General features: G+C 47.4%; 1 pseudogene; it reads left to right on the top strand.

Moving 5' to 3' along the window:
- The first annotated feature begins 4,273 nt into the window (after positions 1–4,273).
- LOC119540857 lies at positions 4,274–18,536 on the top strand (annotated as a pseudogene).
- The last annotated feature ends 7,352 nt before the right edge of the window (positions 18,537–25,888 follow it).

Raw genomic sequence — 25,888 nt, 5'->3', positions numbered from 1 at the left:
TTGAAGATTGTTCTATCGGTTGTCAGTCAAAACCTTAATTCCCATGGAATTAATTTCCACATGGAAAACTAATCTCTATAATTCAGGACAAAAAAAGTCCTTTCTTCAATAACTAGACACAGGGGATTTGATCGAAATTATCCAATTAGCTCTGCCACATGATTTTTCCTGTGTAGACACAGCCCTGCTTTCCCTCAGACGCCTCTGGGTACTATCTGACTTGCTAAGCTCATCCAATTACCTTTCCAGATAATGCATAAACAATTATGAAGGTGAGAAAAAAAACAATCCAAGAGCACTGGTTGTTGTTCGAGAAGGGTGGTGGTAAGTATTGCTCCACATGGGTCTCATCCAGAAACCCAACCCAAAGCACAGACACACCCTCTGAGCCACCCAGATGCCTGAAGGCCACACGTACTGACTCCTTCAATTCCATTTCTATTCATAAGAGAAAAACTTAGCCTGGTTCAGTCTCCAAAGTGTTTCAAATGCCTATACTAAATGCACTATATCTAATATTGAAGATCCATACAAAACTCCCAGAAGCTAATTTCTTGGCAAGAAAACAGAAATTTTTGCAGAACCTAGCTGCCTGTGAGATGATGTTCCTGGATCCTGGGCTGCCACAAGAGGTGCTGTCTTGGGAACAAGAAGCTCGGGCAAACCCAGTGAGGCCTTCCCACCCTCCTTGCATCCTGACAGCTTGGTGTGTGCTTTTATGCAGGTGAAATCAGGTTCAAGAAACAGCTTGGAAGAGTTAAAAAGCATGCACTGAAAAATCACATGCAACCTGGAGTGACACGCCTGTGGGAAGAGCATGGTGCCTTTCCTCGGTGACCAGTGGGTTTGCAGGCTGTCCTAGGAGGGTGAGCTCCTGGATTTTCAGAGCTGCTGCCACCTGGCAGGAGACCTTGGCCACACCTCAAAGCACGTGGTTCTGGCCATCTCGGCCCTCGCCATTCCTCAGGCCAACTCTGATTGAAGCCTGAGCCAAACTCCCCCAGGCTGCTCTCTGGACTTCTGGTGAACACACTGCTGGCTGAGCCAGGTGCCCCCTGGAGCAAACCAACCTCCAAAGCTTATTTTCTTCTTCAGTTTATCGTTCCAAATTCTTTGGCCCTTCTTCTTCCATGCCTTTAGCTTTTTCTGTTTTCCTTTTACAAGATAAATACAGACTAACCAAATTTTCCCAAATCAGGAAATGTTAGGATCGACTTATTCAGAGCCTTTGTGGAGAGAGCTCCAGGTTGTGAAAAGGGACGGGGGCAAACCACACGGTGACTGGGTGGAAACCACTTTATCAAGGACAGTGCGGTTTTTTTTCCTGAAAATTGGCAATGACGGTGGCTATTGAGTGTAGACATGCACCCCTAGCGTGGGGGGATGCTATTGTTCACAGAATCACCTGGATCTCGTGGGGAAGGCAGCTTGTTGCTAACATTGGCAGCCACAAATGTCTGCCTCCCCCTCTTGTTTTCTAGCAGTCGGCCATTCCCTGCAACAGTCCCTGTGACGACGAATAAGGGAAGCACCCGGCTGGAAAGCCAGAAACCCGGAGGGCCAAGGGACTTGACTTTTCCCCCTTTTTTAAAATGCAAAAAGTTGAACAAATGTGATTGGAGTTTAACTTCGTTCCTGCTGTTGGGTTAGCGTTGCCTTTAAAAGTCTCTTTCCAAGTTGTATTTCACACTCCTGGTTTTGAAGTCGCAGGCAAATGAGTACATTTGTTTGTGCTTAAAAATCACCATGGTCTGTTGAGGTTGCTGCTAATCCAGCTTCCCTTCCTTTCCCATTAAAGATAACCAAGCAGGGGGAGGGTCTGCTCCCCTTGAAGGAAAAACAACCCCTTGGTTCAGGTTCATATTGGCTCACCAGGGAATGTAAGAGGGGGTGTAGGGAGGGAGAGGGAGAGAGAGAAGGAGAGGAAGAGAATGGAGGAGAGAAGGAGAGAAAGAGCCTCTTGTGTGATTAGGTTAAATTTTGAATTGCTGGAGAACTAACGCCAACCAATTCAAATGAAGAATTCCTTTTTTCATTGACTCAAGAAAGGCTTAATAACTCTGGCAGAAATGCTCCAGAAAAATGTACCTTTGGGCAGACATGGCTTGGCACTAGACAAGAAAGTTTCAGCCCCAAAGAATTTGGCAGAAAGTTATGAGCAAGTGAATAAAGGCGCTTCGAAATGAGTCTCCATCTATCGCTGTAACTTGCCTGTTTGCTCCTGTTAACACTGGGGAAAGCTGGTTCTACAGTCTTTATTTGGGCCAGTTTCCCAGGAGGCAGGAGTTAGCTCACCAGGCTTGATGGCTGCAGAATTGGGTGCCACGAAGATATCCATGCATTTACATTAAGTGACCTTTATGGAAATATCAAATACTATAGTTTTCACAGAAAAATATATATACATATCCTAAAGCTATCTCCTTTCTATAAAACCTTAACTGCCCAGAATACTCTGATAATCCTTCCTATAAAATACAGGGTGCACATATAAAGTCGTTTTTGTCATCAAGTTCATAGTAGGAGTTTGTAACATTCTAGAACCTCTGGTAATGCACAAAGTGAAATGGATATGCTTTCCAAATAATGCATAACCCCAAAGTACTTGTGCCTGCATTATCTAGGTAAAGCAAGGAGATACATGCCACTGGTGTGACTTATTCAATGAATTCTCTCAATTCTCAACTTCAATTTGCATGTGTTTCCCAAATGATCAAAAGGGAGAATTCTTCTAAAAAGTAGGATTGCAAAAGGGATATCATGTCTACTCCGTTTTGCTGTGATTTCGTCTTTCAGTTGTCATTGTTATCTGTATATTAAACATTAATGGAGTGTCCTTTCTGCATACTAGACAAGGATGAATAAGAAACAAATTTGCCCTAGTGTTAGAATTACAGAGAGCAATACAGCCCCTTCTCCTGGGCTCCTACCTCCAGCCAGGCATTGCGCTGGGTGCCTTCAAACACTGTCCTTCAATTTCCAGCAATTACAGTCCATTCCATTAAAAAAAATCTCTGTTCCAAACCCAGCCAGCGAAATTGGAGGTACTGTTGGTGCAAATCTGGGAAGCTGAAGCACTGCCCAGGATGGGTATCTGAGAAATGGCAGATGTGTTACTGTTTAGTCACAAATGCAAGCCTTGCTGCAGTGTGGGCAGAAAAGAGAGTTTCATTTACCCCATGTCCTAGAATTGAGTACAGTGCCCAGCTTGTAGCAATGCTTAATGAAAATGCTTGCATGCTTTTCTTATGTGTAGAGATGACCAACATCACACCTCAAACTGCCCAAAGTAAAAGAGGAACGTGGAAACCCCATAAGAATGATTGATTGATTCCACCTCCAACGGCCCTTCAAAAGTTATCATCTTTATCCAGTTGCTGAGCTGGATGTGTAGATGCTTCTCTACGAGAAATGTGGGAGGAGAAAGAAAAGCCATAGTCTTCCAACAATAGCAATTACTTGTGTCCATGGGGTTCAAGAGCGGGGGACACCTGGCAAGGAGCCTCCTGAAATATGCGAATTTGGTAACCAAGGTTGAGATGATTATCAATGTGTCATGAAACACAAGATCAAAGGGAAGTCACTGTGCGTTTCTTTCTTCCTTTGGCAACCCAAAGTTGTCATCCTTGTATGACCCACACTTAGCACAAAGTCTGTACATACTGGCCAATAAATGTTTCTTGCAAAATCACAGAGAGAGCAGCATGTCCCTTTCAGTTCTGAAAATCAGGGAATGATCTCCCCAGTATGTACCGAAAGAGAAAGTACAGAACCATTGTGGTCTATCTCCCAGCTGCTCCCATCTGTCCACAGTGGAAGTCGTGCCTTTGAGGCTGAACAAAAGAGGCAGGACTCAACTTCAGGAATTCCTCATGTAGTCTGTGCACCTTCCCATCCCTATTGCAGTGTTTTCCAAAAGGGAACCCAGAGAACACTGGTCCAGGAGATAATTCCATGGTCAAGTATGTGAGGGACACTTCAAAATGTATGTGAACCGGAAAAGCTCTGAGAAGGCCTTCAGTAGAGAAACAAGTTTGACTTTGCTCAGAATTTCCCAATTTATCCACTTGCGTAACATGCATTACTGGTGTTCTATGGAGCCCACTTTAGGAAATGGTGCCCTGTAAGCATAATTGCATAATCTCACTTTGGAGAAGGTTGATAATCTTTCCTTGTTATGAAAATATTAAAAGGACACTTGAAGTCCGGTGGGCAGGAGTGGGGACCCAAGGCGGCTGAGTCGGACTCCTGGGCTGTTAGGGGCCTCCCAGACATGCCCTGCAACCTGCAGCTGCCTCCAGTAAGAGACCCCAACCATGTTCCAAGACTTTATGGAAGCCTAAGATTGGAAGGGTCCTCAGAGATAATACTGATAACTTCTTTGTTCAACACATGGGAAAACAGAAGAAAGAAATTGAAGTGTTTCACCCAACTTGATTTTGAGCAAAGAAGACAAAAACTCAAGGAACATCTATTAGAAAGAAAACCACTTTTTGTATATAAACAGGAAGATCAGATATTATCTGGTAGAGAACAGAGAATGATAACATCTGAACACCAGGAGCAAGACGGGACAAAAGTTCTGAAACTTAAAACAAAAATGGCTGATAAAGAAAATGCCAATAGACCTACAGAAAGCAAAAATAATGTAAGAATGGAAAAAATTGTATTCCTTAAAAATCTTCTAAAGAATTAATTAATTCAACTGTAGCTGTCAACACACACAATGTTGAGGATAATAACCAAACTCTTCAGCTGTTACCAATTAATGTATGACATTTAGCTAGGTATTTCACTTTTTTAAAAATAATAAAAAAACAAAAACAAATGACTACAGAAAAACTGAAGCAAGATGCCAACATGCCCAAGAAACCTGTGCTTAGATCGTGTCGTGGTCAAATTGTTCAGCCAAAGGTTAATTTGTTTAGGAAACCTCTATAAGTCAAAGATGTGAGTTCTGCAACAACCAAGAAACTTTCAACTACTGTCTCGAAAGCCATAAAGCCTCAGTTTATAAATGCCAGCAGTGTAACAGTGAATAGTGATAGAACCACAAAGAGAATTACCCCTAAACTTGTGAGTACTGCTTCTCAGGATAGACAGCTTGTGGGACCTCCTATTAGAAGTCACCACAAGAATATCCAGGATGTGGTGAAACAGGGATCCACAGAAGCTATGCCAGTGTTAAAATCTGGAAAGGGGCTACTGGAAAAGGATTACTACAATTAAAAACAGTGTGAAATTAAAGGATTACTACAATTAAATCTAGTGTGAAAGTCAGTTCTTCTCAGGACACAAAAAGAAAGGAGTCATCATCAAGAAGCGTGAATTCTATAATTATAACCAGGCCAGCTTCATCTTCTAATACAAAACTGATAGAAAAGCCCACAATCATTGACCAGAGAAGACATACTGCAGCCAAAGCAGCGTCAGTAGATTGGCTCAGCCCAAAGAAACTTCAGAGGAGAGAAAAATCCACCTGACTGGGTGGAAAGCTGGCAAAGGAAGATCACTGAAAAGGTTTCCTAGCTCTGGACTTACAGAAGTCCTATTGAAAATATTATTGCAATCTGTGAGAAAGCTCTTCTGGCAGGGATTCAACCTCTTGAAGAGATGTGACATGCAATTGTAGGTATTCTAACACTAAAGAGTCAAGAAAAAATTAATGTTGGAGAAAATACTGAGGTTTGTGCAGCCATGGAACAAACCCAAGAAGCCAACATTGAAAGTATAGATGTTAACCTAGAGCCAGGAAAATAAACAACATAGAAATGTGATATTTCAAGATTATGAAAAAGAACAAGAGAACAAAACAAAAGAGCCCAGCAGGGGTGTTAGAACACCCAATAAAGAAACTAGAGTGAGTTGCGTGATTTAAGACGTTTCTACTATGACACACATGCAAAGCATAAAAAAGAAGATGCAGTTTGATGAAACAGATTCTACATTAAACAGTTGAATTTTCTATCACCACTGAGATGTTCTTGAAGTCTTCAAGAGAACAGTTCCAAATGGCAAGATACATGACCATTATCCTTGCATGTCATCATTAGAACAGTTGACAGAGTTAGGACATGAAACGGATGCTTTATGCTCTGCCGGATGTACTCAGAGACTACAGGAGAGAAATAAAGCTCTGGTAAGGAATGGGGTTTTTACGCCTGGGTGTTTGGGTTGGTTTTGCAGTGGTTCTGCATTTCTTCTAAGTCTGGAGTTGGCCAAGTACCCAAGTATTCTAAGTTCTAATGGCAGTGAGCTCCTTTACTAGCTTTCACATTGCAACAGAAGTGGATCTCAACAGACTGAGTTTTTCTTTAAGATAAGTAAATTTTGTCAGCTAGTTTACTATGTTCTATGAATATAAATATATTTCTCTTAATGTCAGCTTTTCACTTTGCTTTTTAAAGAGTTCTAAATTACAGAAAGATAATAAGTCGCTAATATAAATACAATAATGCAGCATTGCCAGAAAATGTGATGTTCTAGGTAAAATTTATATTTGTATGAAAGAAGTAAGAAGGTAAAAGTGTCAAACTTAGTGGATATTAGAAAATTTAAAGCAAATGTGAGTTCCTTTCTTAGTTAAAATTTTAACACCTTTGGCTTCATTTGATGTAGTTTGTAGACTCTTAGAAATGCTATTCTAGTTTAGGTAACATTTCTAAAACAACTAACAGTTAAACTTGTTTTCTTCCCCATGATATAAAAACTTTACTGTTAAGTCTTGTCCCCTGAAACATGAGTGTTATATACAGTAAACATTTCTCTTCTCCTCACACATAACTACTATCAATAAAATTGTTCTGTAATACCCTGAAATAATACTCAAATGTCATGCAAATCTACCAGCTCTACACAGTTTCAAATAAGTGATTTTTCACTGTAGAAGATTAGTTTTAAAACTATTATGTAATATGAAGGTGATTAAATATTTCATATTTCATCTTATTTATGTTCATTCATTCCCTTCATGTAATAGCAGTTATCTTTGTTCTATTCATTGTCTTACATTCTGGAGAACAGGACTTTTATTCCTTTTTAATTGTGTACCTAACAGGCATAAAATAAAATACCCATATTATTTAAAAAAAAAAAATCTGAAAGAGATCCTTTATTTGAAATATTTTTCCCAGCATGGCCCAAACAAACTAAAACTCCACCCTTAAGCGAAATAATTTGCTCCTGATATAGTGAACACATATTCAGTATTTCAACAATGATGAAATTCTTGTATTTAGTACAACCCAGAACTCTATCACTGTTGACTGGTAAAGGAGGCTTAGTACCAGGGTGAGTCATATCCAGAAATGCAGAGGGTGTTTTGAAGGCAACCTTTTTAGAGTGCTTAGAAAGACAAGATGGAAAAAGTATCATTTACTTCCAGGACAGAGAAAGGTAACGAGCGATTTTCAAAACTGTGTGCCTTTAGCAGCCAAACACCGTATGAATGCAGTTAATTTTTTAAAATGTTAATTATCTTTGCTTTGATTTGGGATAAAACCAAAAGTTAAATAATTAGGTGCTAACAATTACCCAGAATCAACAGATCTTAAACATGCACTCTGTCTTCGATCAAATTATTATTTATGGGTAGCCACGTGCAAAAGCTCCTTCAAGGAAAAGCCTCACGGAAGTTGAACAAAATTAATATTTCAGGAAGGTCAACAGCTACCAAGGAATCATAAGTACTGCAAGTGACAAACCTTCGGGTGGAAACAGAGCCCTCGATCAGCAGCCAGGTGTCTTTCTTCCCATCCTCTGAACCAGGAACACAGGTAAAACGTGCTGTTTGAATTGCATCTGCAGCCCTGCGTTTGAATCTGCCTCTGACTCCTAACTTCAGCAAAGTTTTTATCCAATTCCTGGTTGATACAACCAAATGATGCAAGTTTTGGTTCACACCTGTGAGTCTACCACTCCGGAACATTGTTCATACAGTAACTTATTTTAAGTTGAGATACACCGTGTTTAAAATATCGTGAAAAAGAAAATCACAGTAATTGAGTCTGCTTGGCCAGCAACCTTTCCAGTCTACCAACCCCAGACATCTTTTCAGATACTTGTAGCACTGCTGCTTTCCTCCAAATAATCCAGGGGTTCATTCCTTAATGAAGCCCAAATTCATACAACATTGGCTCTTGTCCCCCAGGTTGCAAGGCCCATGGCCTGAGATGCCAGGTCTGGCTCAGAGCTTCCACTGACATTGAAGGGAACCCACAAACAGGTCCAGAAGAACAAAGCACCCAGGAAATATCAGCTGTTGCAGTTCGGCCGTCTTGGAGTTCCACCTCATCCAAAGGGCTGATTTGGTTTCCGAAGGAAGCAAAGTTCAAGATCGATGCTCTTACCTTCTCTATCACCCTCTCCCTGCCCCTCCTGCCCCACACAAAAACGAGGCTGATTTTACTCAGCCTTTTAAAAAAACACTTGCTGTCTTATATTTTAGAACATAGGGGACCTAGAGATAGGCAGCAACTAACTAGCAAAGGGGGAACGATAATCTAATAAGAACAGTTAAGATATTGAGGGTGATCATAATGATACGGGAATGCTCAAGAATGACTATGGTTTGTTAATTTTCTTGGAGTATGGTAGGAACATACTGGAAGCAACGTAGTTATTTTAGGATACTTGTTTTTCTTATTCCTTTGTTTTGTTTTGTTTGAAATGTTTTTTTAATTTTTTGATAAAGTTAAAAAAAAATCCATGGGACTACACTACACAGTAAACCCTAAGTTAAACCATGGACTAATAGTTGACAGTACAATTATTAAAATGCTATAATCAATTTTAACAAATGTTCCACACCAATGCAAGTTGTTAATAATAGGGTGGCATATGGGAATCTTGTATTTTATGCATGACCATTCTATATTCTGTAAACCCACAACTGCTTTAATAAATAAATTTTAAAAAACACTTGCATCTAGACCCAGCCCATGAATAGAAACTCACAGCCAAAGAAGTCTGATTTTACAGCATACTGTGTGAAAAATACACTAACTAAAAGCATTTACCCCAGAGAATGCTTTATGGCCACACGAACCCACCTTCCAGGTGCAGCATGCATATTACATGATGTGATAATTCTACAGCTATAAAGAAATACGTTCATCGACTGAAATAGCACATTCTTCCTTTGAACTACCAGAAAGACCCTTGGGCAATTTTGAAAGCTGTACCGTGTTTGCAAGGAGTGAAGTGATTCACCAGGGGTTTCACTTGGCTTGTACAAACACACAATGGACGCCAGAAAAACAGGCACAAAATCCATCTCTTCAGCTCCGTCCGATGGAGAAGGAGGTTTTTCTCCTTTGGAGAAGTTTCTGGAAGCCCTGCTGAGGTGCCTCCCACCCAGGGGAACCGCTTGATGAACGGGGTTCCTATAATGGCCAGCACTGTCAGAACTTGCGTGTTTGTGGAAATCTCTGCCAAACCAAAGGAGCCCAGACCTTTGTCGCAGGGAGCTGGCCTCTGACTTCACACCACGGGAATTAGGCAAAGGTAGGTGACTTTTCCAATGCTCGCTGCCTGCCCACACTTGCTGGAAGGGAATCTGGGTCCAGATGGGTTCTCGAGAGGGCAAAAGGGGAACATGACAAAGAAAACCCATCCACTTTCCTCTGCAGAAGAAAAAAATGAGGAGGGACACAACGGGGCTTTCATTCTTGGTTTGGAACTTTAACGAAAGCAGATCCCTGGGGTAAGCTTGAACAAAAAGGAAGTGTCCCTGATGATGACTGATCTTTGTTACTTTGACACTCGTCATTTGAACCTGCTTGGCAGCTGAGGGCCGCAGGTTTGTGTGGCTTTCATAGATAAATTCAGATCATGTGTGTGTGTGTGTGTGTGCATGTGTGTGTGTGAGAGAGAGAGAGAAAAAGAGAGTGAGAGATGACAAAAAGTTGTTTTCATTTTGCCGTCCTCAAAAAAAAAAAAAAATCCAGACAAAGGCAAAAAAATTACTGTCTGGCCAAGAAAGAAATTGCTGGCAAGTTTAGATTAATCCAGCTATTAGTTTTCTTGCCGTTGCTTAACGTACCTCCAGAACACTTAGATAGTCCACAAAATGAATTTGCTTATTTGCTGAGGTTATTAAGTTGTTGGCCGAATGAGCCCTGCAAGTTATGAGTCTATCAGTGTGAAAACCAAAAGGACGAATTGAGAGTACCTGCATTTAAAGTTGCCATTTGTGCATGACTGAAGCTTTTGATTCAAATAAATTTGCAGGTTACCTTATGAATTGCATGGGATTAAAAATACTAATAAAGCAAAGAAGTTTATCAAAGGTTAGTCTTCAATGAAACCTCTTTTTAAAAATCATGGGAAGGTGGGAAGCTCCTACTTTCTCTTTCATTACTAAAGGGATAGGGTTCTCTTGTCTAAAAACTGCCTAACTGAAGCCCACAGAAAATTTCCCTGTGGAAATTCGACAAGGTAGGGAACATTCTTGATAGACAAGTTGGGCTGAGAGCAACCCACAGCCAAAGGGAAACAATGAGCTTTATGTTCTTCCAGAACAAATTACACACTCTCCCCAGCTCATAAAGGCTTCTTACATAACTTTGCTCAGGGGCCCTACCTCCGCCTGAGAGTCTGAAATGAGATTCCCCCATCCCCAAGGTGGCAGATTCTCAAAAGCTCACAGCCCCCGAGTGTCTCAGATAACTAGGACACACCTTCCACCAAACCTAGTAAGCTGGCCCCATCGTCCAGAAAGCCTTATTCCAGCACATTCATCTCCCCTGCTCGTTTCCTCAACAGGGATTCAGGTTTTTAATGGTGACTTGGGTCAAACAGAGCCATTGGCAAAGGGAAGAGTCAGTTTCTCCATGGGGCCACCAACCCAGAGACAATGTAGCTTCACATTCTATGGTGTTACTGATTAGGAATAACTCAGGGACATTGTCCTAGCCTGTATTAATTTCCAGTGGGCCATCTAGGCTACAGGGCTAACATCAGATCCAGCTATCAGTACAAAAGAAAACTTTGGGACAGAGAAGTTAGCATTCAAATGTTTGCTCTGAAAACCCTGCAAAAGAAGGCCAACCTTCTTATAGGAGAGATGAAATCAATCAAGCTCCATCCATCCTTTTCTGGGTCAATGCAGAGATTTTCTCCACCAACAAGCTCTTCCTGCTCGCTGCCAAAAGTCTCTCTACCCCTATGGTGTTTCTGCATTTAGCAATGCAGAACAGAAAAAAGGGAAGGCTCTGTGCTGGTTTCAGTGGTGGTGAGCCAAGCCAAAGCAATTCGCCATCGTGCTGAAGCTCAAGAAGCATTGCTGAGGATATGAGCTGAGCAAACCAAGAGCCAAGAAACACTAAATTAAATAATGCAAGGCTAACTCACAAATGAAGATGAGCTTTACACAATTACAGGGAATCATTTCAAACAGGAACATTTGGTTTTGAGGCTTCTCCAAGAGCTGGCACATCCAAATCCTTAACTACCAGGATGGTCAAAAATGTCAGCCAGCTGGATTTGGGGCTCCCCATGGAGCACCCACCAGCCTGAGGACTGTTTTTACCTCAAAAGGCTCACGCTCAGGGATGGCCTTTGGGGCAGCCCTTGTGGGGTTCTGGCCCACCCAGTTGAAAGGCTCCAAATGGGTCTTGGTGAGAGCCAACCTCCTCCACTCTGGCTTCTTGCCTCCAGGTGGACTTCAGAGTTCAAAACCACCAACCCCACTTTTGGCGATAGGATGGCGTCCACTTCCTCTTTCAGATCTTCTCTAGCACAGAGGGCTGGTGCAGAGTTTCTACCCTGGAGTCCTCATACCCTAACAAAGACCTCCCACCAGATGAGGGAATGCATCTCGAAGATCTTTAACCTTCCTGACATTTTTCTCCAGAATGAACCAGCTGCTCCATGTAATGCTCCTCCAATGAAAGAGGAAACACCGCCCCATCCTACCCTCCCCCCTACAATGACGCATACCATAATGCACCAAAGGGATAAAATGGTTTCGGAGCCTTCTTTAATGAGGGGTTGCAAGGTGTTCGTAATCAGTTGAGGAAATCTGTGATTGGAAGTTTGAAGAACGCCCCTCCGCCGTGCCTGCACCGGAAGCTGCTGGGGCTCCCAGAAGCTGCTGAGGCTCGGTGTGGCCTCGAGCAAGCTTCTCGTGGGTCCATTTGGACTTGGAGATGGAGGGGACCAAGGCAAGGGAAGCCAGCTTCATTTACGATGTTTTTGTCCACCACAGGGAAACAGACCCACCAAAACAGACCCCACTGTGACACCATGAAGTTCAGCTGCTCATTCTCCCCCACTAAGCTGGAGTCAGTCTAAGAACCCGACCCCGACAGGAAAGCCCCCGCAGTCTGCTGCCTTTCCAAATCCAACCGGAAGGCTCTTGGCTTGCAAATACTCAGGGTTTAGCTGGTAAGCCCCCTCCGCTTTTCAGAGGCTTGGACATGCACTTCTCATTTCTACCACTAGATGGAGACACAGCTCCACCCCAGGCCCTCAGACTGGCCCGTGGAAGGACCTACGGACAAAATTCCTGGGGGCAAATTAAAGGGGCCGAAAGGGAGTCAAGAAATAATTGAAACCAATGGCTCCAGTGTTCAGTCCTGAGGTCCAGATTCTAGTTTATTCAGAATCACAAGAGACACGTCCACATCAATACATAAATACCCATAACTAAATTTGCAGTAAATAAGTGCAAAGTATGGGATCTACCTTTATTTTGTAACCCCAGGGCAAACTCCACTGATTACATTAAGTATGGTTAAAACAAGCTGATTATGGATTTTTTAATGATGTCTTTTCCGTAAATGCTAAAGAGCAATAAAATGTTCTGGCAGTAGTTTCACACAGAAAACCTCTTGATTCTTCTCACCCTTTCCTCTGCTCAGAAACTCTCTTCTATTTAAGGCTGGCTTGACCTAAGAGCCATAACGATGGCACCCCGATTCTGCTGCCTGCAGACAAATTCACATGAAGCCACACGTGCACATACATAGGCACATGTACGATGTACGTGTATACACATACACACACACACATATACACATACACACATGTACAGACATGCACAGATATACATGATACACAAATACAAACACATGTGCACGGGTACACATGCACGTGCACCCATGCACACATGCATGCACATGCCACCTATATACAGGTACACATGCACACTCACAATCACACATGTACAGACATGCACAGATATACATGATACACAAGTACAAACACGTGCACGTGCACACATGCACACGTACATGCACATGCCACATATATACAGGTACATATGCACACTCACACATCACACATGTACAGACATGCACAGATACACATGATACACAAGTACAAACACGTGCACGTGCACACATGCACACATACATGCACATGCCACATATATACAGGTACACATGCACAATCACACATCACACATGTACATACACCCGCATACCATGCACACTCACAGACAACACATGCACACACACCATTTTCTTACTTACGCTCACATGTACATTCACACACACCCCAACCCAGAAAAAAACAGAGCCCCAGACAACCAGTCCTCTTCCTGCACCCCTTTCCTACCTAGCGCTCTCAGCCTTCCCGTCCTTCCTATACACCTCCTGACACTTCTAGAAGAGAAGATTCAGGTAAAATGACAGAGGGAAGTCTGGTTACCCCTGAACTAGCCCAGTCTGCCTTCCCCTGAACCCATGAAGCCACAGCACCTTCATTTTATGAATCAGCACTTACAGAAATGAGTTAGCATTTTAAAGAGGAGACAGCAGCAGGTCAGAAGCAAAGGGCCTCGCTGCACAGCCTGGTTTGGGGCCTGAAGGCGTTGTCCTCATTTCCTTGGGGGGGGGGCCTCAAGGCCCCTTGTTTATCTCTTCTTCTTTTCAAATCACTTGAGGCCATTTACACCCTCCTTCTCCTACCAACACCCACTATTCTGCTGCCCCACACTTGCCCACAGGGGCATTTCCAGTGCACATGCCAGCTTGAGGATTTCCCCAAGAGGCTTCTCTTGATGGATCTTCTATTTCAAATCAGTCTTTCCGAACTCCTCTTTCCCATTGATTATTTTAAAACCTCTAAAATTACACATGAAAGAAATGTTTACATGAAAAAAGCGTAACCCCGTTACCCCAACGATTTTCATTTTTGCAGCTTATCTCACACTCTCTGCCCAAACAAATCCATATAGTTCCATACATAGCAAAGTCTTCATATTTATTATTTTTAATGATTCTGTTAGGTTGATGTCCTCATTGACGGGCATCTAGCTTGCTCCTAATATTTCCCTATCAAAAGCCTCACTTGCGTTTATCACCCAATGTACATTGGAGCAGACTGGAATTTATTTATATTTACAAATTTAAATAACTATTGTGGTATTTGAAGGGCTCACCACAACCCAGCATTCCACCCCCCCCCCCGCCAAAAAAAATTTATAGCTCCCTTTGTTTGGCACTGCAGCACTGATTCTAAAGCTTAAATGGTTTATGTACTAAAAAAAAAAAAAAAAAAAAAAAAAATTACAAAACTGCAGTGCAGGCCGGTGGCCTGTGAGTGATCTGTTCTCTGTAACGCTTTTAGCCAGCTCTTCCTCCTCAGCATCTTCATCCTTTCTTAGCACAGTCAGACTTGACTAGCCAGGGCGGAATTGGGGCAATAAACCTCGATAAAGTTAACTGGAATTTTAGAGCACTAGTAAACTTCTTCACTTGCTATTTATAATCATTCTTTTTTAATTTCCTGTATTTACACAGTTTCTTTTTTCAAAGGCATTCCAAAGGTTCTCCACAGAGATCTTTTCAGAAAAATTCCTCTTTTAACTTTTCAGTTAAGTGAAAGACGGATATTACTGCCTCCTTTGAAAAACAGGTAAACTGAGGCAGGCGAATCTGCTTGTCCTAGGCCCTCTGCCCCTGATGGGGTGTGAGGAACTTGCAGTACAGCCCAGCGTGATCCCCCCAGGCTTCTGCTCTGTGGCTTCAGAAGGGGGCACATTTCATTTCTCTGTCAGATTTTGCTGGGAGAGTCCAACCATTTCAATCCCTTCAAATAACTGGGAGACATTCTTTTCCACAAGCATTCTGCCCGCATTTCATCACGTGTATTCTTTGGGGTTGGCTTCAAAAAGAAAAGTGGTTTTCCACGGTTTGTTCTGCCCTGGCAGCAATCTCAGACCAGGCAGATGTGTGGCTTGGTGCAGAGATGGAACTAGATGTGGGCAACACCTCCCACTTGGTGCTGTGCTCCAAGACAGGTTCCCAGCAAGCAGAAGTTTCTGAAATGCAGTGCTGTCACCCTCTCTCTATTCCTACTCGGCTTCTTGCTGGTCCCACGTAGACCCCTCTGCTGCACAAGCTCCTGCTTCCTGCCCACAGCCGGCTAATGTCAGTCCCCAGTGACCGGCTGTCCCCTGAGGTCCTAAATCCCTGCTTCCTCCCCTCCAGTGGCCACAGTATGGAGGTGGCTAGGTAAAGTCGCCTCCTCCCTCTGATTCCCTCCTGTGCCCGGCAGAGGCTCCTGGTGAAAGGGAAGAAGTTTCTCCCTGAGAAAGGAAGTGTGTCCAGCTCCTTGCAGGGGTCCCCCTCGGGAACTGGGGGCAGGACGCCATCAGCATTATCACTCACCTCCCACCTGTGGCTTCTCCCCCACCCCAGCCCTGGTTTTCCCTTTTTCCTTTCCCCTCCCCAGTGGCACATTAGTGCTAATGAAGAAAAACAGGTGATAGAAAAGCAGTTTGCACTGAAGTGTTAGAGAGTTAGTGGAGGTTTTAAAAAAAAAGAGAGAGAGCGGAGGCATTCTTGAGCAAAAAATAACTCTATCCCCCTCCCCACCCTCCCCCAAAGCCTGCAGAGGGTATTCTCTGCCCAACAGTGACATTTCAGACGGAACCATCCACCCGGGGGCAAGCTGAGACATGGGCCCCCCCCTTTCACACTCCTTTACCCCTATGTTCGTTAATAAGCCCTTCAAATTACAAGATAATTAACATTATGCTTTCTAAGAGAAAGGGTATCCAAAAAATACCCAGTCAGACTTTTTTCCAAGTCTGGACCTTGGTATGATCTGGACCTCACCTCCACCTTCCAGGCTCCATGAAACACACCTAACTTCAGATTTTTAAAATAACATTAAATGGCCAGAAAGGGGACACAGTGGAGGGAGGGGGTGGGAATCGAATCCATCAAGACGTATGCTAGAGTGAATTATTCAAAATTGAACAGAATTTCCTAAGTGAAAGAATGAATTATGCATCCATCATTTTCCTTTTCCACAAATGTAGACACTCTATTTGTTTGTTTGGTGGATAAAACTGAAAGTTATGTCAATACTGGAAAAGCGTATCTAGGCATATCAGAGAAATTTGTTTTTAAAGGGACATTGCCAAGAACTCTGAATCCAGCATTTGACCTCTATTTAATATTCCTGTAATCTGCTAGGGGATGCTTTCTGGGTTCCAAATACCTAGCTGGAAAATGTCTGGCATAGTCGAAAAATAAAGAACAACTCTCCTTTCATGAGATTTACAACAGACTGTCAACACCATCGGATAAATGAATCTCCTTGAAATCAGCAAGGCGATATAGATATCATCAGGACAGCTGATGTACAAACCAGTGAGAGAAGGAAAGAAAGAGAGAAGGAAAGAAAGAAAAACTTGTTTATTTGACTCTACAAAATGCATAATCGAGGGGAAATTCAAATTTTGCCCAACTAAGGAGAAATATGAGAAACGGGTTTTCAAACTTAATTTAGAAGCAAACGGAAGTGCTATTGTACTGCACCAGCCCTCGCTTTTGGAGCATTCAAAGATGAGCTAAAATGGACACACCACTGTGACCTGAGTGAGACTGAGCTCATTCCAGAAATAACAGTTGACATCAATGACAGTGATGTTTGCTAGAAAAGTAGCATGCTTCCAACAGACAGTAGACGATGTGGGTGATACTAAACAAAATACACAAGTAAGTTTGCCTTGATGTTCCAAGGGTGGGGCCTGCTTGTTTTCCTATTATGTAAAGCCCCTGCCTGGACTCTGCCAAAACATTCCCCGGTGGCATCTGTGGGCCCTTGGACGTGTTCCTTACTAAAATAAATACACCTAACAAATAATCCTTGCTAGCAAATACTCATAAAGGCAAACAATGGAAAACATTATGGTGTTTTCTTAAGATGGCACCCAGAATGCATTTGCAGAATTGCCACACACAAAAGCAAAACAGTTCTATGTAGCCGACTGGGCCGGTTCCCAGAAATCGGCAGCTTTCAGCAACTTGCTCTTTCTTGGCACGAAACTACTTTTCTCCCTGTTGGGCAGTACATGGTCCTCTTCCTAGTAAGTCAAAGTGTGTAGAGATGATGTATGTTTTAGAAGAGAGATAACTATAAAAACAAACTACCACTGTAAGCACACACTCCGCACTCTTGCAATAAAAGTAGAATGTCTCATAAGACGATACTGGCACCTTATAAAACTGTAATTTGACCTTATCTAATCTAGTGTCTATTTCATCATAGGGATATCCAATAATGTAAGCCTTTGTGTTAAAGGAAGGAGGAAAAGCAACCGGGCGGGTGGGCAGTGACGACAACGTCTTGTGATTTAGCCGGGACTTTCTGCTGCTTAAGGCAGTCAGCAAAGACTCTGCCGAAGCGGGGACAGGTAGGTGAGAAAATGATGGATGGGCCCGGGTACCAAGCAGGCAAAAATGGGTAATAGAATCGTTTCCTTTTCCCATCTGTTCAGGAAGGATGTCAGTGAGGTAGACTAAACACAGGCCTTGGGTCAGGATTGCATGTGTGCGTGTGCCTGTGTGTGTGTGCACATAACCTCTGCAGCCTTTGAAAGACCCTTTCCCCTCATGCTGGGGAAGGACAAAGGAGGCCAGATGCCCACACTGGCTGGTCTGGAGGACAAGTAGGATGGTCCCAGACAGCTGCCTCGGCTGGAGGGTCTGGGGTTGCCCCTGGTGCCCATCACAGCCCCTGGGACCCTCCCCTGTGCCCGTGCTGCAGGGAGGATGCACCCCACCAGAGCTGGGAATGCCATGACTTCTCCTGGGAAGACAGGGGAAAGTCCTTGGGCACCCCAAGGAGACCCCGGTGGCCGAGATCCCACGACAACACAGCCCCTTTCTGCTCCACTTGTCTATAGTGACCACCATGCCCCAGGCTCCATGAGGCCAGCTGTCCAGAAGACAGAAGGGCCCCCACTCCCAGATCTGGCTGAGGTCCTAGATCCTTGTCTGGCAGGCCCAGATCAAGTCTAAGGTGTGTGGGGTGGAGGAGGGGTGGATTCCAGGGGGGGACAAAAGGCCCTATCTTCTCCTCTCCTCTTCCCTCCCACCCCCCTCTCTCCTCTTCCCTGTTCCCATCCCCACAGGGCCCCACAGGATGACACAGCCAAGGGCCCCCATTCTACTGGAAGCCAGGGCCTTGCTGGGAGAAGCTGCCTGGACTTCAGAGCACCGGGGTGGAGTCCTGGCCCCACCATTTCAGGAGCCAGCGACTCCACTGGGACCTCAGGCTCCTCCTCTGAAGCTTGAGGGGCTTGACCTTGGTGACTGGGGGACCCTGAAATTTGGCCCCAGCTGGAAAGCCCAGCCTCTGTGGCCTATTTCCCGTATCTTTAGCAGGAAGGTGACCTGGACTGAGGCAATGTCCGTGTCCCCTCATTTTCTGAGTTTTCCTTGCTAGAAAGTCCTGCCAGGTTGACACCTCGGAGCTGGGTGTAAGGGCAGCAGTCAGCCAGATCACTTCTCTGCCACTCTCTGCATCCCCTGGAGAAGATTTTAGGGGGAAATTAAGGGGAAACCCAGGAAGGTACTAGCAGATAGCATTCAAGACAAGACCTCTATTAGATTATAGAGAAATGCTCCCTTCCAAACATAAGCATCCTCCAGGCACGTAGTTTTACCACTTCCCCTCATGTCTTTTGGGTGGTTGTCTCATATAAGTGTCCCAGACACCTGGCCAAATGCAAGTCAAGTATATTCACCCACATACAACCAAATCATGCATCGATGTGGATAAACATTTTCTGCACACTTAGGAGTATATGCCTTCACACAACTGTCCAACAGAGGATAGTCTGTGTATATCCAGCTCCTAAAATAATGCTGAATGGAAAACGCCTCCCTACATCTGTCAATTTAAGGGATAAGTGAGTAAATGTATCATTGATCTGAGATGCACTTTTTACATTTTTTTACTTTGCAACACCTCTGACAGGAAGGCGAGACCACTGGTAATGGATAATGGTTTGTTTGGCAGCATTTTTTCCTTTCTTAATGGCATGGAAATGTTGTACCTTTTCAAAATGGGTCTTAGACCCAACAAGACACAGCAAAATGAAATTGTGAGGGTTGTGTTACTTTGGGCAGTTACTTATTCTCTTTGAGCCTCAGTTTCCCCCATGTGGATGACAGCATTCACTTTGGAGGGCTTGAAGGGGTTAAATGAAATGATGACTTAAAGGTGCCTCTAACCTCTGGTGGATATTAGTCTCCGTGGTTAAGAATAGAGAAATGTCATATCAAACAAATTCACACTGGTCAAAATCGAGTCTGGAGGAGAAGTAAAGCTTCGGGGATGTGGGGGAGGGGGGCAATGAGTGTCTTGTTAGAGACCTACCCAAACCAAAAGGGACCTCGGGTAAATGAGGGTACTGGCCTTGTTTGTTGCCCTTAATTTATGTTTTAACCTTAATCAACTATTGGCCTTAAACATATATACATATGGCCACCACGGGCCAGTAGCTAAATACCAGGGAGCAAGCACCTCCTTTCCTTTCACAAATTTAATTCTATCTAATATTCTGCAGAAATCTGCCTCTTTATTTGCCAGAGCTTATCGTTTCTCGCATCTTCCCCTCCAAATTAAAAAGTTCTAAGCCGAATGCATACCTCTCTCTGTGCCAGCGTCTGGCTGACTTTGTGTCCCCGTCTCCCGCCTCTGTAAATACTGGAGCGTTGCTCCCCGGTGGAGCTGTGGGTGTGCACGGCCGTGGCCATGTTTTCACACGGCGCCTCTGAGGGTGTGCAAGACATGCGGAGGTGTGAGAGCGCCACGAGCGCCCAGGATCACCTCCACGCATAGTCCCCGAACCGGTTCTTTGGAGGTTCCGGGGATTTTTACTTTTGTTTTATTTTGTTTTTGTTTTGTAATTAAGGCTAAAGAGCGGTTAAAAACAGAAATACATTTTTTTTTCCTGGAAACCAGCAGTCTTCATCTGCAACTTTTATTGGCAGACCTGGCCGCCAGAAAATACATTCCTTGGCCTCTTCCAGAATTTCTCACTCGGTGAAGCTGCGTCGTTGTTTTCTCTAACGTGCACGTCAACTACCAGGGGCCGCCTGGAGGGCATTTGTCGCCGGTGGCTGAAAGCCCCAGCCCAGGGCAACTGGGCCTCCAGGAATAAAATAAATAAATAAATAAATAAAAAATGTCCCCAGGCTATGCCTGGGAATCCGGGACGGTCTCTCCGAGGCCACTGCACTGTTCCTGCCACGATCCTGGATGCCCGCGTGGATGCTGTGTAGGGGAGAGAAGCCGGGTGAGAAAACGCGAGCCGAGCCCTGCTTGCGGGGTCCTCCTGCGGCGCGTCCCACCCCCCGCGACCCTGTCCTGGGCGGGCGGGAATCCCGCGCAGGTAGAAGCCTGCGGCGGCGCGGGAGCGGGGTGCTGACGGCAGGGGGCGCTCGGAGCACGCGCAGCGCCCAGGGCGCGTCCAGGTGCGGCCGCGGAGCAGGCAGCCAGAGGCGCGGGAAGGCTGGACCTGGGGCCCGCGGCCGGGTCTCCCAGTTCAGGTCCCAACGGCAGCCTCGGGGCTTCCCACCCCCTCCCTTCTTCTCTCCCTCCACTCGGGGGAAAGAGTGGGGAGCCTGTGGAGGACAGCAGGGGCATCGGGCCACGCGGCCACCCTTTCCAGCGCAGACGTACGCGAGGACCAGCGCTCCCGGGTGTTGCGGGGCTCCCCGCCAGGTGACGGCCTTGTCCCTCCCCGGAGAGGCGCAAACACCCAGCTCTTCTGAGGGTGTCTGAGGCTGCTCCCCACGAAGTTCGGGGTGCGAAGTGGACAGTGCTTTAAGAGTCCACCAGGCCCGGCTGTGCGTCTGCTCGCTGGGGCGCCCCGGGGACGGCTCAGGACCGTCAGAACAAACGTCCCAGAGCCCAGCCACTATCGGGCCCGCGCAGGTGTCCGTCGTGACACTGGAGAAGTCAAGGCCCGGGATCCGCCAACGTGGCTGTCGGGTGGCCAGAGGACAGGCCCAGGAAGCTCCCCGCCGTGACGGGGTCGCGGATCCAGACCCGCGCAAAGAACAGCAGACTTCATCCGGTCTGTGGGTCTGTCCAGCGCGTCAAATCCCTTCCTCAAAACACATCGCCGAAGCGCCTCCGGTGTAGGATCTTTCCCTCCAACACCCCGCAGCCTCCCTGGAAGCGCCTGGGCGCGGGAGGCCGAGGTCGTGACCCTGGGGGCGGGGGGCCCACCTTCTCGCCTCCTCTGCGCCCCCCCGGCCCTGCTGTGCGGCTGCCGCGCTCTGTCTGCTGAAGACCAGAACCCCAGAAGCCGAGGCACGCGCAGGCGCGCCCACAGAACTCGTCCCTTCCGATCACCCACCCCTTTACCAACTTTAGCCTTGCTCTGTATTTTTAATGAAAGGTGACAGTTCTGATCTCCCTCTCTCTCTGCCTGAACGAAGGAAGCCCGAAATCTTTTGCAGCCAGACACCGAAGTTAAAAGAAATCTTCACCCCCCCGCACCCCCTGGGGTTCCTTCGTGCGATTCAGCTGGGCCAGAGCCCCGCAAATGCGCTGGGAGCCTGGGGCTCTCCTGGAGAGGGGCGACAAGTGGGCGGGCGGCCCAAGCGAGGGGTGCCCACCAGCAGGTGCTGGCACGCTCTCTCCGGTGTGGGTAATTGTGGCGCCGGCGCGTCTTGGGGACTGGGTATGAAATTAAGTTACTCCATCATACAAACTCCCCGAGGAGGCCGCCGTGAGAGGGCAACTATCCGATTAATTCAGTCATGTGGACAGACAACGAGGATCATTTTTTTTTTTCTTTAGAATACAATCGAAATATAAATGCTCTTTTCTTTTATTGCAGGAATAATTTTTCTAACAAGGAGGGGGCTGAATTAGAGGGACTGCGCTAACAGAACTTTAAACGCCCCCAAGAGAGAAGAAGGAAGAGGGTCCTGTGGGGAGTGGAGGCCCCCCAGACGCTCCGTCCTGCCTGCCTCCCTAAAGTCGCACGGCTGAGAAACCCTACCGGCGGGGCCGATGGTCGGATATCAACGAAAAACGGTTATTGACAGCAAAATACCCTCCCCCTACCCTTGGTCTACGCCAAAGAGGCCAAATGGAGAACTAAGACAATTATCTAAATAATTCAAAGACATCCCCCACCCCAGCTTTGCGCCAATTGTTTGTGAATTTCAGGCTAGTGGGGGAGTTTTCAAGCCGCGTTCTCGGGATAATTGCCTTAATCATCGACTTTGCCTTCCTGCAGCGAAGGAGACGCTGGGAGGGCTGCGGGGCACCTCCCTTCTGGGTTTGCAGAGCCCCCAGGAGTCGCTGCACGTACTGAGCAGAAGAAGCCCCTTCCCTCAACTTGGTTCCCGCAGCTCCCGGGCCAGACAGTGGGTTGCTGGAAGGTTCCCCGGGGCCCCTGATCCGGAGGACAATCTGCGCATCCTGGGCTGGACTCAAGTCCCTCAGGAGTCATTTCCCGGACTCGGCTGCCCCCAACCCACCCCACCCCCCACTCCCTCGAATTGACTTAAAAAAAAAAAAAGAAAAGACTAGGAAAAGTGCTAAAGTGCTCCTTCTGGCTCCTTTTGACCCGCTTTTGTTAAGGACCCCTGCTCTCCTCCACATATACATTCCTACGGAATCACAAGGTCCCCCAATCCTGGAGCGTCTCCCTTCCTGGTCTTTTGGCCATATAGGGGCTCGGAGAGGCCTTGTTTTAAACCTCGCTGTGATGTCATGCCGGCTCACAGCTACTAATCCGTCGGTGGGCCGGGGAGATTGTAACCTCGCCTGGCGGGTCCTGAAGGGGATGGTAGGGGTGCAGTGCTGGCAGAGCCAGAGAGAGGGTCCCATCGAACATCCTCAGTCGCTGTCGCCTGCGGGGCCTCCAGGCTACATGGAGGCGAGGTGCGAGTTAAAAAGCCAGCCGGAGGTTTCCTGCTGGGATGTTTCTGCCAATTGAGTCAAGGGTCGTCGGGGGAAACAGACGGGTGATTGAACTCCCCTGGGGAGTAGCGAACAGGAACATCGAAACTCTAACCTGAAAAGAAAAGCTTTTGCCCAATCCCCAAAAGCCATCGTCTCTGCGCCTTCACGTTCTGATCACACCTCCACCGACAATAAAAAAAAATAAGCAAGGTGCCTGAAATGCAATCAAGCCACTTACTGGAGGCTTGCTTCCAAGGAAGCTTATGAAACATAAATGCACATATCTTTTCCTGGAGAATATCCAGGGCTAAACCAGTGGAAAGGTGATCTGTATAAAACTGCACCCCTTCCTCCCCTCCCCCCCCCATGCCGGATACTAATTTCACAACGGCAACTTTTATACCCAAAGCCAGGCGCTGAGAATAACGCTGCTGTGAATCTTCAATTTACATAACAAGCTGTTTACACGTCGCGGGGCTGAGGCCGGGAAGGGTTCGAGGGGAGGGAACCACGGTGGTTGGGGGCAGACCGCGGAGCAAAGACAGGGGTCAGCGGGCGTTTCCCGCATTGGGTAAACAAACCAAGAACTATCGCTGCGCTCATCTCCGCGCCCCGCGATCACTGGAAATCCAGTTTACAGCCCGAATTCACTCAGAGTGTCTAAGGAGACCATTTAGTTAATTGTTCTCTGGGCTGAAGCCGGGGGGGGGGGGGGGGAAGGGGGGCGCACCTACGGCCCAAGGGTACCCGCAGCTAGGGTGAAGGGCTGGGGCTGGAACACGATTCATTTTTCAAGTCCCGGGGCTCCCCACCTCCCCCGAGTGTCTCCAGGAACCGCCAAGTACTGAGCCTCCTGCTGTCAGATCGCATGTTTCTCCCACACCATCAGTGGCTTGGCCTTGCGAGCACTCTGCAAAAGGAGTCGCGGGTGACCCAAAAGTCTGGCAGGGCCAGAAGCGCCGCCCCAGGCTTCGGAACCTTCCAGCATGCCCCCACCCCCTTCCGAGGCTAATTCTAGGGGACCTCCTCTTCCCTCGATATCGATGTCCATTCTGAAATACGCTGGGTTTCCTTTTTTTTTTTAGTGTTCGGGTGACACGGGGCTGGTGAACGCTACGCAAGTCAGTGCCCTACACCGCGAACAAGCAAAGCTGCAATTAGAATTTTAGTGCACAAGTGAGGAAGCCGGGATTCGAGCCGGGAATCCGAAAGGGGCTCCCAACACGTCCTCGGAGTTAAAGATTGTCAGAAATTGGGGGAGCGGAGGTGTTAAATGCGTCACGCACACTTCTTCACACTCTCCCAAACTCGCCACTTCCCCTGGCTGCTAGCAAAGGACCTAGTGTTTCATCTCCCCGAGGGTCTTTTCTTGAGTGGCCGAAATGCAGACTCGCGCTTGGAAGCGGATGTGTGTTGCTCCTTCGTACTTTTCCTTCTCATTTCTCTTCCTCTTCCATCAGGAGGCAATGCCAGTCACCCGGAAACTGCAAATATCAGGCGTACGCACAAGGCACCGGGCTCCTTCTGTGTTTAGCCCCTGACACCCCGAGCAGCCTGCAGGTGTGTTCGGAACATCCCCCAAATACACCCGTTATCTCGGCGAGCCGCCGGCCCGGGGCGCGTGCAGATGGAGATGGGCCCGGGCAAGCGTTAAGCTCTTGGACTTATTTATTTGCTTCTTGTCATCACACCTCCTAATGTCACTGAGCCCGCAGCCTGACCCCTCCTCTGAGCCGAAACGGGCCGGATGGGACAAGAGAGGGCGGCGCGCGGCGAGCAGGGGAAAGCGCGGAAGCCGCCGGGCCCAAGGGGCCGAGGAACTGAGCGCCCGCGGCGGGGCCCACGGAGCCTCCCGGGCGGGTCCCCTGTCTGAGGCTCCCTCAAAGTCGCCGTCTCCCCGTCGCCACCATCACCCTATTCCGAATGGGAGGGGTCATAGGGGGCGAGGTGGTGGTGACAATTCCTGCACGACCCGGAACAGAGCCCGGCCGTGCCTGAGCCCTGAAAGACGTGCGATCAGGACAGGAGGACCCACCAGTGGGGGGAAACTGGAGACGTCCGTGAAGAGTGTGGGATTGGTGCCCAGGAAGGGAGAACTGGGATGGGGGCGAGCAAAGGTGAGGGAGCTGGGCGGAGAGACGGAGAGGCGGAGAGCCGCCAGGCCACGCGGCGCAGGAGGCGGCCGGTCCGCACAGGAATGTGGAGGGGCCGAGCGGGAGGCGGGGCTCGGGAGGTGGCCGCGGGGGAGTTTGGGGACTGAGGAAGCGTCTGCGTGGGGCCAAGGAGGGGCCCAGGAAGTTCGAGGGAACAATGCGCGTCTGTGAGGAGGGCCGGGGCGTGAGGCGGTGTCGGGGCCCGCACAGAGCGAGGGCCGCGCAGGGAGCGGACGAGCGACGGGTGCCAAGAAGCGCGGGGGCGCGGGAACTCCGGGTGGCCAAGGGGGCAGCGTGGGCCAGGGGGCGCCGGTAGGTGGCCTTGGGCAGCGGGAGCGCGGAGGACGCCGGCAGCGGAGCTCCGAGGGCACGGGCAGGGGCAGCGCCAGGCGCCAAGGGCGCGGGTGCGCGTGCGGTCTGCAGGGCAGTGCGTGAGGCCGGGGCCCGCGCCGAGCCTTTCTCCCGGGCCCATTCAGAGGCGGCTCTCGCCTTCCATTGGCTGCGGCCGCCGCGGCGGGGCGGAGCTCCGCGGCCCGGAAAAAAAAATGTAACTGCGTAAA

This window comes from Choloepus didactylus, chromosome 7, assembly GCF_015220235.1.
Source record: "Choloepus didactylus isolate mChoDid1 chromosome 7, mChoDid1.pri, whole genome shotgun sequence".
NCBI lineage: Eukaryota > Metazoa > Chordata > Mammalia > Pilosa > Megalonychidae > Choloepus > Choloepus didactylus.
Note: the sequence above shows the minus strand (reverse complement) of the source record. Positions and strands in the feature narration are given on the sequence as shown.